General features: G+C 40.8%; 1 pseudogene; it reads right to left on the bottom strand.

The window, feature by feature from the left end:
• Nucleotides 1–3886: 3886 nt before the first annotated feature.
• Nucleotides 3887–12037, bottom strand: LOC122277373 (annotated as a pseudogene).
• Between the last annotated feature and the right edge of the window lie 521 nt (nucleotides 12038–12558).

Genomic DNA, 12558 nt, shown 5'->3' with positions numbered 1-12558 from the left:
TCTAGATAATCGTCTCCAAGCTAGGTTTAATGAGGAAGATGAAAATGATCTCTTGACTTCTAAATTGGAATTGGATATTTGGATGAATAGGGAAAACACTCGTCTTGCTCATATAGCCAAGAAAAGTTGGTTATCTGATGGTGATAATAACTCCAAATTTTTTCATGCTTATCTGAATGCTAAAACTCAACAAAGGGTGAGTACCATGTGCATAGCTGATGGCACTTCTTTTAATACTCCTTTTGATATTCATAAGGCTGCTGTGGATTACTTTAATTTGTTTCTGGGTCATAGTGACCCTCGTGAGCTTCCTAACTTAAGTGATTTGATTCACCCTATGATTATTGAGGAGGAGAATATGGAGTTGTGTAGTTCTCCTTCTATGGAGGATATTAAGCTTGCGCTCTTCAGTATTCCTATTGATAGTAGTCCTGGCCCGGATGGTTTTGGCTTTGGTTTCTTTCGAGTATGCTGGGATATTGTCAATGTAGACCTGTTGGAAGCTGTTTTGGATTTTTTTCATAATAAGTCGCTTCCCAGGTTTTGTACGGCCTCTTCTATTGTTCTTATTCCTAAAATGGATAAACCCACTAGTTTTGACAAATTTAGGCCTATCAGTCTTTGCACGGTGGTTTACAAGATTTGTGCGAAAATTATAGTGGGTCGCATGACTAAGCTTCTTTATAAGATGATTTTCCAGGAGCAAGGGGCTTTTCTTCCCGGACGTAGTATCTTTGAGAACATTAGTTTAACTCAGGAGATGGTTCACTCTATTCACAAAAAATCAAATGGTGGTAATATAATGGTTAAACTTGATATGTCGAAAGCATATGATAGAGTGAACTGGAATTTTCTTTTACATGCCTTGGTTTCTTTTGGTTTCTCTCCTCATTTCTGTGAGTTGATTAAGGAGTGTATTACCACTCCTTGGTTTTCCATTAATATGAATGGTACTTCCATGGGTTTTTTTAAATCTGGTCATGGTCTGAGACAAGGAGACCCTCTCTCTCTCTACTTGTTTGTCATTATGCAAGAGGTGCTCTCTCGTCTTCTTAAGCAATCTTTTGAGCATGGAAAAATTGGTCACTTTACTCAAGCCAGAGGTACCCCTATTATTTCTCATCTTATGTATGCTGATGATATAGTCATTTTTGCTAATGGTGGTCGGAGGTCTTTAAGGAATCTGATGAAGGTTTTGCAGCTTTATGAGAATTGGACTGGCCAAGTTCTCAACACGGAGAAGAGTGCTATTTATTTCTCTAAAAAGATCCCGACCTACAGAAAGAATTCTCTTCTTCGCCTCTCCGGCTTTTCGGAAGGTTCTTTTCCTTTTAAGTACCTGGGTTTGCCTATTGTGGTGGGTAAATTGAGGGTTTCTGATTTTGGTGAGCTTCTTGGGAAAGTAAACAAGAAAATCGTAGGTTGGAAAATGAAACTGCTTTATGCGGGTGGTCGCCTTATTCTTCTCCGTCATGTTCTGTCCAGTATGGCCATTCACCTTTTTGCTGTATTACATGTTCCAAAGGTTGTGATCAAAGCTCTTAATAGACTTTTGAGTTCTTTCTTTTGGGGTGACTCTGATGGTAAAGGGAAAAAGAAATGGATTTCTTGGACTCATATTTGTAGACCTCCTGATGAAGGAGGCTTGAGCATTAGGGATTTTAGCGATATTCAAGAGGCTCTACATTAGAAATTGGCCTGGCGTCTCATTAAAGGTAACTCTTTATGGGCTCATTTATTTAGAGAAAAGTATGCTAGGGGTAACCATTTATCCCTATTGGAGCCCACTAAGGGAACTCGTTTTTGGAAGTCGATTGCCAGATGCATTCCAGAGGTTTTAAATAGATCTAAATGGATGGTGAGAGAAGGAGATATTTCGTTCTGGTATGATAATTGGGAGGAGGGGGGTCCTCTTCATTGCAATCATCCTATTTTGACTAATCCTGAGTTGAAAATTAAAGAGTGTCGACTTGAAAATGGGTGGGATATCTCTCTTCTAGAAAAGCTGGTGGGTCATCAAAAAGCTATTGATTTGTATCAGTTTTTGGCTAAAAGAAAGGATGGTAAGGATGTTTTAATCTGGTTGAAAGCAGATGATGGAAACTTTACTACAAAAAGTGATTGGGATTGTATAAGGGTTCACGCGCCTTCCTTAACTTGGACTACTTGGATTTGGCATAATAATCTCCCTAAGAAAATCTCCATTATGATGTGGAAGGCTATTCACAATTGCTTGAGCGTAGACGACAAGATCAGAATGGCTGGTATCCCCATAGTTTCTAAATGCAATTGCTGTTCTCGGGGTCAAATAGAGGACCTGAATCATGTTCTTTGTTCTAGTGATTTTGCTAGGAAAATTTGACGTATGGTTGTGACTCACTTAGGTGTTTATATGGGGGTTTTCCAAACTTGGAAAGAGCAAATAAATTTTTGGTTCCAGCGCTCTAGCAAGTCTTCACAGCTAGGGATTATTTTTGGGCTCATCCCCTCTATTTTTTCTTGGAAGATATGGGATAGGAGATGTAAAGCTAGATATGAAGAGACGTATTACGCAGCTGATGAGGTCTGGCAGGCTATTAAATATTGGATTAGGAATATTATGCAGTTAACTATGAGAGTTTCCAAGATTTCCAACAAGGATGTAAATATTCTTACTCGCTTGGATATCCCAGTTTTACCAATGATCCCAAAGAAGGTCCGAGTGGTGCGGTGGACTCGACCCCCTCAGGATTGGGTGAAACTTAATATTAATGGAAGTAGTTTGGAAAACCCTGGGATGGCAGGTGCAGGGGGTGTGATTCGAGATGCAGGTGGTAAGCTTCTGGCTGCTTATTCTGTTTTTCTAGGACAGGGGTCCAATAATTTTGCTGAAATGAGAAGCTTAGTGGAAGAGGTTCGTCATTGTTATCAGCTTGGGTTTGTTAGGATTCAGATTGAGACTGATTCTCAACTCCTTGTCATTTGGGTCACTAAAGGAACTTGTAATATTTGGTACTTAGAGGATTTTTGGGATGAATTACATGTCTACCTTTCCTGCATGGAGTATACGATGAAACATATTTATCGTGAAGGTAACGCTGTGGCAGACCCTCTTGCCAAGCAAGGAGCTGGAGGTTTGAACACGTAGTGGGCAGGGGATCAAGGTTTGCCAAGTAACCTTAGGGGTCTTCTCCGTATGGATAGACTTGGCATTCCCTATCCTCGTTTTTCGTAATGGCTTTTCCAGGTATGCTTTTGTTCTGGTTAAAGCTTTATCCTTACTTGTTGGTGGTTTTCTTTTGCAGGTGTTTCCTTTTTTTCTTAAGTCTGGTTTTGGATCTAGGAGTCATTTTCTCCTTTGTATTTTGTTTGGGTGTCCTTTGTTTTCTATGCCTGGGTTTTGGTCTTTCTGTAACCCCCAGGCGTCAGGTTGTAACCACGATTTTCCTCCGCTATAAGTGAGGGTTATTAATAAAATTGGGAGGGAATCACTCGTGGACATGTGAACTTCATCTCTTCTAAAAAAATAAAAATAAAAATACTAGAAAGGGCACAACGTGCCCTGCACGTGTGTCCAGTTGAGATAAAAAAATTGTACTAAATGATAAATGATAATGTAAATAAAAAGATTCAAACATATTTAAAAGAGATGAAGTAAGTTAAATATTTATAGGACTCAAAACCATATGAAATAAAATGATGCACTATATTAAAATTTAATTTTATTATATTTTTAAGAATATTTGGTATCAATTTAGAAGAAGAAAAACAGATTATAACGTAATTGTTAAGTCAAAACTCATTTCTACAAAAAAAAAAAAATCCATTATACCGCCTCGTTAATGTTGTGAAATATGATTTTTTTGGTGGTACCACAATTGAGTTATCCAAACTGATGGGGCTCATATAATCTAAAACACTGGCAGAATATACAAGACATAAGATAACTTTGACCCCTTATCAGCAGGCAGTAACATGTGAGCAACAATACCCCTGCAAGTCCTCAAAGGAAGCTTTCCTGAGAGCTCTAGAAGCAGATCTGCTTTGGCACCTAGACATACTATCATCGCATCATATTCCCCTACAGACAAATTCAATACCCATTAACCACTAAATCTAGAGATAAATCCTCTAGACCAAAGTATGCTTGTAAATAATGAGATTCCACTAGGATTAGCCACTAGAAACAGAAATTTGATGTTTAATATAGGTTTATCAGAGTTTATCTAATAGGTTTAACTGTGTTCAGTTCACATGTTCAGGTTGAATATTGTGGAGAATAATTTGGTTAGAGGATACCTTTCCCAAGCTATTTAACTTTGTTGAGATAGATTTTAGGGAAAGACTGTAGTCACCATTTTAGGTAGTTCTACACTTAAATGATTACATGTGAAAAATGTGAATAAGAAAATCTAGTTGCTGAGTCCTGAAAAACTAATCAAATCAGTCTCCTTCAGTTCCAACGCCTACCTTCATACAGAGATATCATTTGCTGTCAGATTCAATAAGATATCTTGTCCAATTAGCAAGTGAAATTGCCTTTTATACTTGATACTTCATTTTTTATTATTCCTAAACATATCATGTTGCATTAACAAGGACATTGGACAAGGATATGATACATGCACCACATACAGCAGATTCTATGAGAATAAAACAGAGAGACAGTGTTAAGATTTATGAGAGAGAATGTTTGTATATTGAAGATTGAACTTATCAAAGACAGCTATTCTATAGAATTGTCCATGTTAATCAACTGTATATTTCTAGCTGCATTACTGCTATGTATCATAAACCTACATGTCAATCAACACATGAAAAGAGCCTAAAAAGATTGAAATGGTAGTTTGAGTGATTACTTTCAAAGTCGAGAAGTTTGTGAATAGATTTCTTATGCAAACATAACTCTTTCTCTCCAAAGCCAGAAGTCGTTAATTCTTTCACCAAATTTTTACATGCTAAGAAGAGTGCCTAACAAAATGACAATGAGGACTTGAGGTAGTATAAAGATAACAAAAATATTCCTAGAAGGAAAATATAATCAAAGGCTTAATTCTTCAGACTTGGAGATAGCGTTGGGGATGGATATTTACAGCTTCAGGCATATAGAAGGCTAATTCAAATGGCATACATAACTTAGGTGCAAGATTTTGAGCAGTTTCCTTATCAACAATCTCTATTCTGCAACTGGCAAGGCAATTCTGAGTATTCTAATGACATAAATGAAAATTATAGATATTATTACAAAATTAAGATCGATTAGTAATATATTAGGCTTGAAAATGGCATATGGAATTACATCGTTCAATATAAGAATATTCTTCATGTTCATTGCTGGTCTCAAGATGCCCCTAGAAAAGTGTTCATCAGAAGGATAGCAAAGTGCAAAAGTAATTTTCCCTTACAAGAAATGTGCAAAAGTTAATTGAACAGAGCATAAGAGGAAAAAAAACCAAAGAAATGAGAACTTCAACCAACTCTTTAAGCTTCCAACATGAGCATCAAAGTAAAATCACACTAAAGAACTTCTATTTAGTTTAACACATTAGTGAGACAAATATTTTCAAATTTCAGAAATTCACTATATTTCTACTAATCAAACCCATCCTGACACAAAGGATAAGGAAAAATCATGAGCACATGTCCATTGTGTTGTGAAAAAACGATGACAATGAATTGAAATAACACCGAATGAGAAAGAAAAATGATCACACACGCAATCACACACGACACAAGATGTACGTGGTTCGGCAAATTGCCTACGTCCACGGGAGCTGCAGAGGATTTTATTATTGAGGAATCACACTACAAGATGGGTCACAACACTGTTCATCAACAGTGTTTTCGTATCTGCTCTATACAGAGTTAAGAGGCAAAAAATCATATATATAGTTCAAATGGCGGAATCCCTAAATCGCATGTTCGCTCGAGCGGCGTGTCGAGCGCGCGTCGAGCGAACTTCCCTTCCGCATCCCGCTCGAGCTCACTGTCGAGCTGACGTCGAGCGTTCGACTCTGCCTGATTTCGCTCGAGCGGCCAATGCCTCCGCTCGAGCGGTGTGGACCAGACTCCACAGTACTCAACAATTCTCCCACTTGGAGACTGGTACACTCGCTGTATCGCCGTCTTCCTCAAACATGATATCCTCCACCTCTGCAACTCACTGCTCCTGTCTTCATTCTAGAAGACCAACTGAAGTTGCGCACAACTTCAGTTTCTCAAGCGTAACACCCTTTGTCAACATATCAGTAGGGTTCTTGCTTCCACATATCTTCTCAAGTAACAACTGTCCGTCATCTAACAATGACCGTATGAAGTGATACCTGATCTGAATGTGCTTGGTCCTGGAATGGAATGCTGGATTCTTGGCAAGGAATATGGCACTCTGTCTGTCACTGTAGAGAGTGCATTTCTGATTCTTCTTACCCAATTCTTCCAAGAAGCCTTGTAGCCATACCATCTCCTTTGCAGCCTCTGACACTGCAATATACTCAGCTTCTGTTGTAGACAAAGAAACGGTTTTCTGTAAATTAGAACCCCATGACACTGCAGTACCACCAAGTGTATAAACAAAGCCCGTGGTACTCTTTCTGCTGTCAATATCTCCAGCTAAATCAGCATCAACATAGCCCTGCACCTCCAAGCTCTCTCCAGAGAAACATAAACAGGTTTCTGAGGAACCTTTTAGGTACCTCAAAATCCACTTCACTGCTTCCCAATGTTGCTTTCCTGGGTTACTCATGTATCTACTCACAACTCCCACTGCATGGGCAATATCCGGTCTTGTGCAAACCATAGCATACATAAGTGAACCAATGGTTGAGGCATAAGGAACCTTACTCATGTAATCTCGTTCCTCCTCTGACTCTGGTGACTGATTCTTGCTGAGTCTGAAGTGACTTCCCAAGGGTGTGCCAACTGGTTTGGCCTTGTCCATGTTGAACCTGCTGAGTACCTTTTTCACATACTCAGCCTGTGAGAGTCTCAACGTACCTCTGACTCTGTCTCTGACAATTCTCATGCCAAGGATTTGCTTTGCAGCTCCCAAATCCTTCATTGCAAAGTGATCTGACATCTGCTTCTTTAGATTATTGATCTCATCAATACTAGCCCCTGCAATAAGCATGTCATCCACATACAACAGCAAAATAATGTAAGAATTGTCAAAATGTCTGACATAGCAACAGTGATCTGCCTGACATCTAATATACCCTGCACTGTGCATAAAGTTGTCAAATTTCTTGTACCACTGTCTAGGAGCTTGCTTCAGGCCATACAAGCTCTTCTTCAGTCTGTAAACTGAACCTTCCTTTCCCTGTACCACAAACCCCTCAGGCTGGTGCATGTAGATGTCTTCTTCAAGGTCTCCATGAAGAAAAGCTGTCTTCACATCTAACTGCTCAAGAAATAGATCTTCAGTGGCAACCATAGCCAGTACCATCCTGATAGTTGTGATCTTTACCATAGGAGAAAAGATCTCAGAGTAGTCAATACCCTGCTTTTGCTGAAAGCCTTTTACAACAAGTCTAGCCTTGTACCTCTTACTGCCGTCATGCTCAGTTTTCACCCGGTACACCCACTTGTTGTGTAATGCCTTCTTCCCTGATGGAAGTTCTGTCAACTCCCATGTCTGATTCCCTAGCAAGGAATCCATCTCGTCTTTCATGGCCAGCTCCCACTTGCTAGAATTCTCATCTTGCAAGGTTTCTTCATAACTCTGCAGTTCTCCACCATCTGTCAACAGAATGTAATTAAAAGTAGGTGAGAAACGCTGTGGAGGACGTATAGTCCTAACAGACCTGCGAACTGCAACTGTAGGAGTAGACGGTTCTGAAACTGCCTGCGGAATAATAGGAATGGGTGTACTGGACCCACTCTCCCCGTCACTTACATCTCTACACTGCACTGTGACCTCTGGTAGGTCATCCAATCCTACAAACTCGGACTCCTGAGGAGCTACTGCAGGAACTGTACTCGACTTATCCTTGTACATCATTTTCTCATTAAAAATCACATTCCTGCTTCTTATGATTTTCCGACCCTGATCATCCCAGAAACGATAGCCAAATGCCTCGTCTCCATAGCCAATGAAATAGCATTTCTTTGACTTAGCCTCAAGCTTACTACGAGCATCAGAATCAACAAGCACATAAGAAAGACAACCAAAGGTTTTAAGGTGAGAAAACTTAACCTCTTTCCCGCTCCAAACCTCCTCAGGCAATCCACAATCCAGTGGAACTGATGGCCCTCTGTTTATCAAATAAACGGCAGTGCTGACTGCATCTGCCCAGAAAGTGGGTGGTAGTCCAGCGTGCAACCTCATGATTCTAGCACGCTCATTAATAGTCCTGTTCATACGCTCAGCAACTCCATTTTGCTGTGGTGTCCCAGGAATGGTCTTCTCCATTCTGATACCCAGAGCTGCACAGTACTCCTTGAACCCGCCATCAACATACTCACCACCATTGTCAGACCTCAAACACTTCAGTTTCAAGCCTGTCTCTGTCTCAACCATGGCTTTCCAAATTTTGAAAACATTAAATACTTCAGATTTATGTTTCAAAAAATAAATCCATACCTTTCTACTATGGTCATCAATGAACGTAACATAGTAGCGAGAACCTCCAAGAGATGCAACTGGAGAAGGACCCCACACATCTGTGTGCACAAGATCAAGTCTTCCTGTCTTTGGCGTCCTGCCACTTTTCAAGAAGCTGACCTTCTTTTGTTTCCCCATAACACAACTCTCACACATACCGAGATCAACTGTCTTCAGTTCTGGTAGCTTGCCTCTAGACAGAAGTTCCGTCATACTCTTCTGACTCATATGGCCAAGCCTACAATGCCACAAATCTGCTGTGCTCTCTGCAACGGTAGTAGCAATAGTGTCAATTAAACCAGTAGTCATATAAAGTGTACCAGTTTTCTTACCCTGAGCTAGTACCAATGCCCCTTTTGTGACCTTCCAGGTGCTATCTGAGAACACCACTGAATGACCACACTCATCAAGCTGCCCAACATAAATGAGGTTCTTCTTCAACTCAGGAATGTGCCTGACCTTTTGCAAGGTCCATTTGTTCTTGGCAGGGAGTGCAATGTCAATGTCTCTCATCCCCACTACGTTCAAAGCATCACCATCAGCCAAATATACCTTCCCAAAATCACCTACAACATAATTCCGCATTAGTTCCCGGTGGGAAGATGTATGGAAGGAAGCCCCTGAATCCAGTATCCAGTCATCAACTGGACTATGAACTGCAAACAATAGTGCATCCTGTACTTCTTCAGTTACCACATTAGCACTATCATTCTCCGTCTTCTTGGGGTTTTTGCAGTTTTTCTTTATGTGGCCAGCTTTGCCACAATTCCAGCAAGTTGCCTGCTGACCAGGCCTCGACTTGCTCTTGCCCCTGTACTTTGATTTTGATCTTCCTCTGTTTGAATTCCTGTCATGTGATCTCCCTCTAGAGTCAACATTTAGGGCTGAACTCAAACCCGAGGTCTCGCCTGAATCTTTCCTGCGCAGCTCCTCAGCCAAAATCAAATCACGAATATCATCATATTTCAGTTTATTTTTACCAGCAGAATTACTAACAGCCATTCTCATGGCTTCCCAACTATTTGGCAATGAAGCCAATAGTATCAGTGCACGTATCTCATCATCAAATTCAATTTCAACAGACGACAATTGATTTGTGATAGTATTAAAATCATTCAGATGTTGTGCAACAGACGTACTATCTGCCATTTTCAAATTGAATAACTTTTTCATCTGATGTACCTTGTTATTCGCTGACGGCTTTTCATACATACCTGACAAAGCCGCCATGAGATCCGCCGTCGTCTTCTCCTTGATGACGTTGTGTGCAACGGATCTCGACAGGGTTAATCGAATAACCCCTAGAACCTGTCGATCCAACAGGTTCCAACTAGCATCATCCATCTTTTCCGGTTGCTGCCCCAATAGTGGAAGATGAAGTTTCTTCCCATAGAGGTAGTCCTCTATCTGCATCCTCCAGTATCCAAAATCCGTGCCATCAAACTTCTCGATCCCCGATACCTTCAATTCATCTCCAGCCATCGTTTCTCCTCAGACCCAAACCTTGGCTCTTGATACCAATTGTTGTGAAAAAACGATGACAATGAATTGAAATAACACTGAATGAGAAAGAAAAACGATCACACATGCAATCACACACGACACAAGATGTACGTGGTTCGGCAAATTGCCTACGTCCACGGGAGCTGCAGAGGATTTTATTATTGAGGAATCACACTACAAGATGGGTCACAACACTGTTCATCAACAGTGTTTTCGTATCTGCTCTGTACAGAGTTAAGAGGCAAAAAATCATATATATAGTTCAAACGGCGGAATCCCTAAATCGCATGTTCGCTCGAGCGGCGTGTCGAGCGCGCGTCGAGCGAACTTCCCTTCCGCATCCCGCTCGAGCTCACTGTCGAGCTGACGTCGAGCGTTCGACTCTGCCTGATTTCGCTCAAGCGGCCAATGCCTCCGCTCGAGCGAACTCCTCCTGCTCGAGCTCACTGTCGAGCTAACATCGAGCGTTCGACTCTGCCTGACTTCGCTCGAGCGGCCAATGCCTCCGCTCGAGCGGTGTGGACCAGACTCCACAGTACTCAACACATTGCACCTTAGAGTATGCTTATTTTGCATGCTAAAGATCTGCTTGATTGTTAAACTACGTTCAGTTAAATAATAGGCTAACATCATATACAATAAGCGAAAAAAGATCCAAAATTTGTCTCTCCTTAAAAGGTCAACCAAAAATATACATATAAAACAAATTGCACGTAGTGAGAAAGGGACCTTCTCTGAACTATGAAACCATAAGAGTTTTGACCAACTGCTGCTTCCGCAATGCTCAAAAGCTTTAAACACTCTTTCCAACAATCAGCACCCCCACAAGAGCAGCTTGCCTACAAAGAGAACAAAAAAATTGTGAAATGCATGTAGCAGCACCCCCATTTAAATAGTAGCATCAGTTTGGATGGACAAAAGGTTTACGATGTTGGAAAAAAAAATTCAGTGAAGAAACAAAATTGAAACTTACAAAAATCCCAGAAATAAAATTGCAACCCATATGATGATAATTGAAAAAAAGCTAGACCTTTAGGTGAATAAGGGTGTGGTAGACCGCCAAAAACTCTCGAAGCTGCTTCGCCAACCCCAACTTCTTCGTATCTGTCAATGCATAGCCTCAAATCCTTAGGACTTTCGTCACTTTCCTGCAAAAAATCTTTTTTTTTTTCAAAAAAATCAATAAATTCCATAAATATCAACAAGTTTTATTTTATCTTTTATTTAGTTTGAGAATGACAATGCGCTTTGTTAGAATTGGTAAGAAGGAAAGAGTTACTTATAGCAAGTGCCAAGCAACGGAGAGGCCAGCAAAGCCAGCGCTAAGCACTGCCAATCTTTTCACACCAAAGCCAAAAGAAAAAACAAATTTCATGTAAGAATTCAGAGAGAGAAAAGAAAAAAAAAAGAGCAATTTGGAGTATGGTAGATTTCTTGAGAGAGATGCAAAGTACCTGAGTGGGCGTTGAGAGAGTGAGACAGATGAAGTGCTTTTGCTGTTATGGAGAGCATGGCAGTGACAGAGACTGGAAGGGGAGAGGAGCATCCTAGGGTTTTAGCATTTCGGGTGTCTGTTGTGCTATGTGGAGAAGGATCCGACGCGAGACTGTACTTTACTGATGGAGGCAGTGGACTAACACCCACACCGAGCCCAAACACCTGAGATCAAGCCACCGCATCCCAAACAAGTTTCCACCGCAACCCGGAAGAGAGACCAAGAACTCAACTAAGCACCGTTGCCCCGTCGGCCACACACACAACTCCACGGACCACCACTCACGGTGCCTCCACACAAACACAGCAACAACGGATCCTCCATGCACATTGGAAACAGCCCTTGCCAACCTCGAGCAACCACCCAGCCACCGTGAGCCTCACCTTCGTCTTCGGCACCCCAGTCTCAAATCCCTCTCATCCCATGCCTCTCTCTCTCTCTCTCTCTCTCTCTCTCTCTCTCTCTCTCTCTCTCTCTCTCTCACAGTCGGCAAGAGGAAAATAGAAATGGACAACAAAACAGAGGTAAAAAAATCAGACGGTCACAATGTAAAAAGACCAAAACGTCTGTCGGCAAAAGGGACAAAACTGTAAAACTACAAACAGAAGATAATAAAATCGAGGGATAGAAAGGGAAAACAATTAAAATAGAAGGGCAAAATTGGAAAAAAAAATTAGACGAATACACTGTAGAAAGTGGATTCGCACTTTAGATATAGATAGATATAATCCACGTACAAAAGGCGATAAATGCCAAATCTCAAACGTCTAAACAACCACTCAAGACGAGACGTACAAAAGGCGATAAATGTAAGAATAAGCAAAGAAGAAAATAGCAGAGAAGAAGAAAAATAATAGAGAGAGAATGTGTGGAGGAAAAATTGATCCTTCTATTTCATCGTGTGTTTTGGCTGTACATGGTGCTGTTGCTTTATACTACAAGAGGGAAAACAAATCCTAACTAACTAAGGAATATTCTGGAC

This window comes from Carya illinoinensis, chromosome 9, assembly GCF_018687715.1.
Source record: "Carya illinoinensis cultivar Pawnee chromosome 9, C.illinoinensisPawnee_v1, whole genome shotgun sequence".
Classification (NCBI taxonomy): domain Eukaryota; kingdom Viridiplantae; phylum Streptophyta; class Magnoliopsida; order Fagales; family Juglandaceae; genus Carya; species Carya illinoinensis.
The sequence above is the reverse complement of the archived record's forward strand: the minus strand, read 5'-3'. Positions and strand labels throughout refer to the sequence as shown.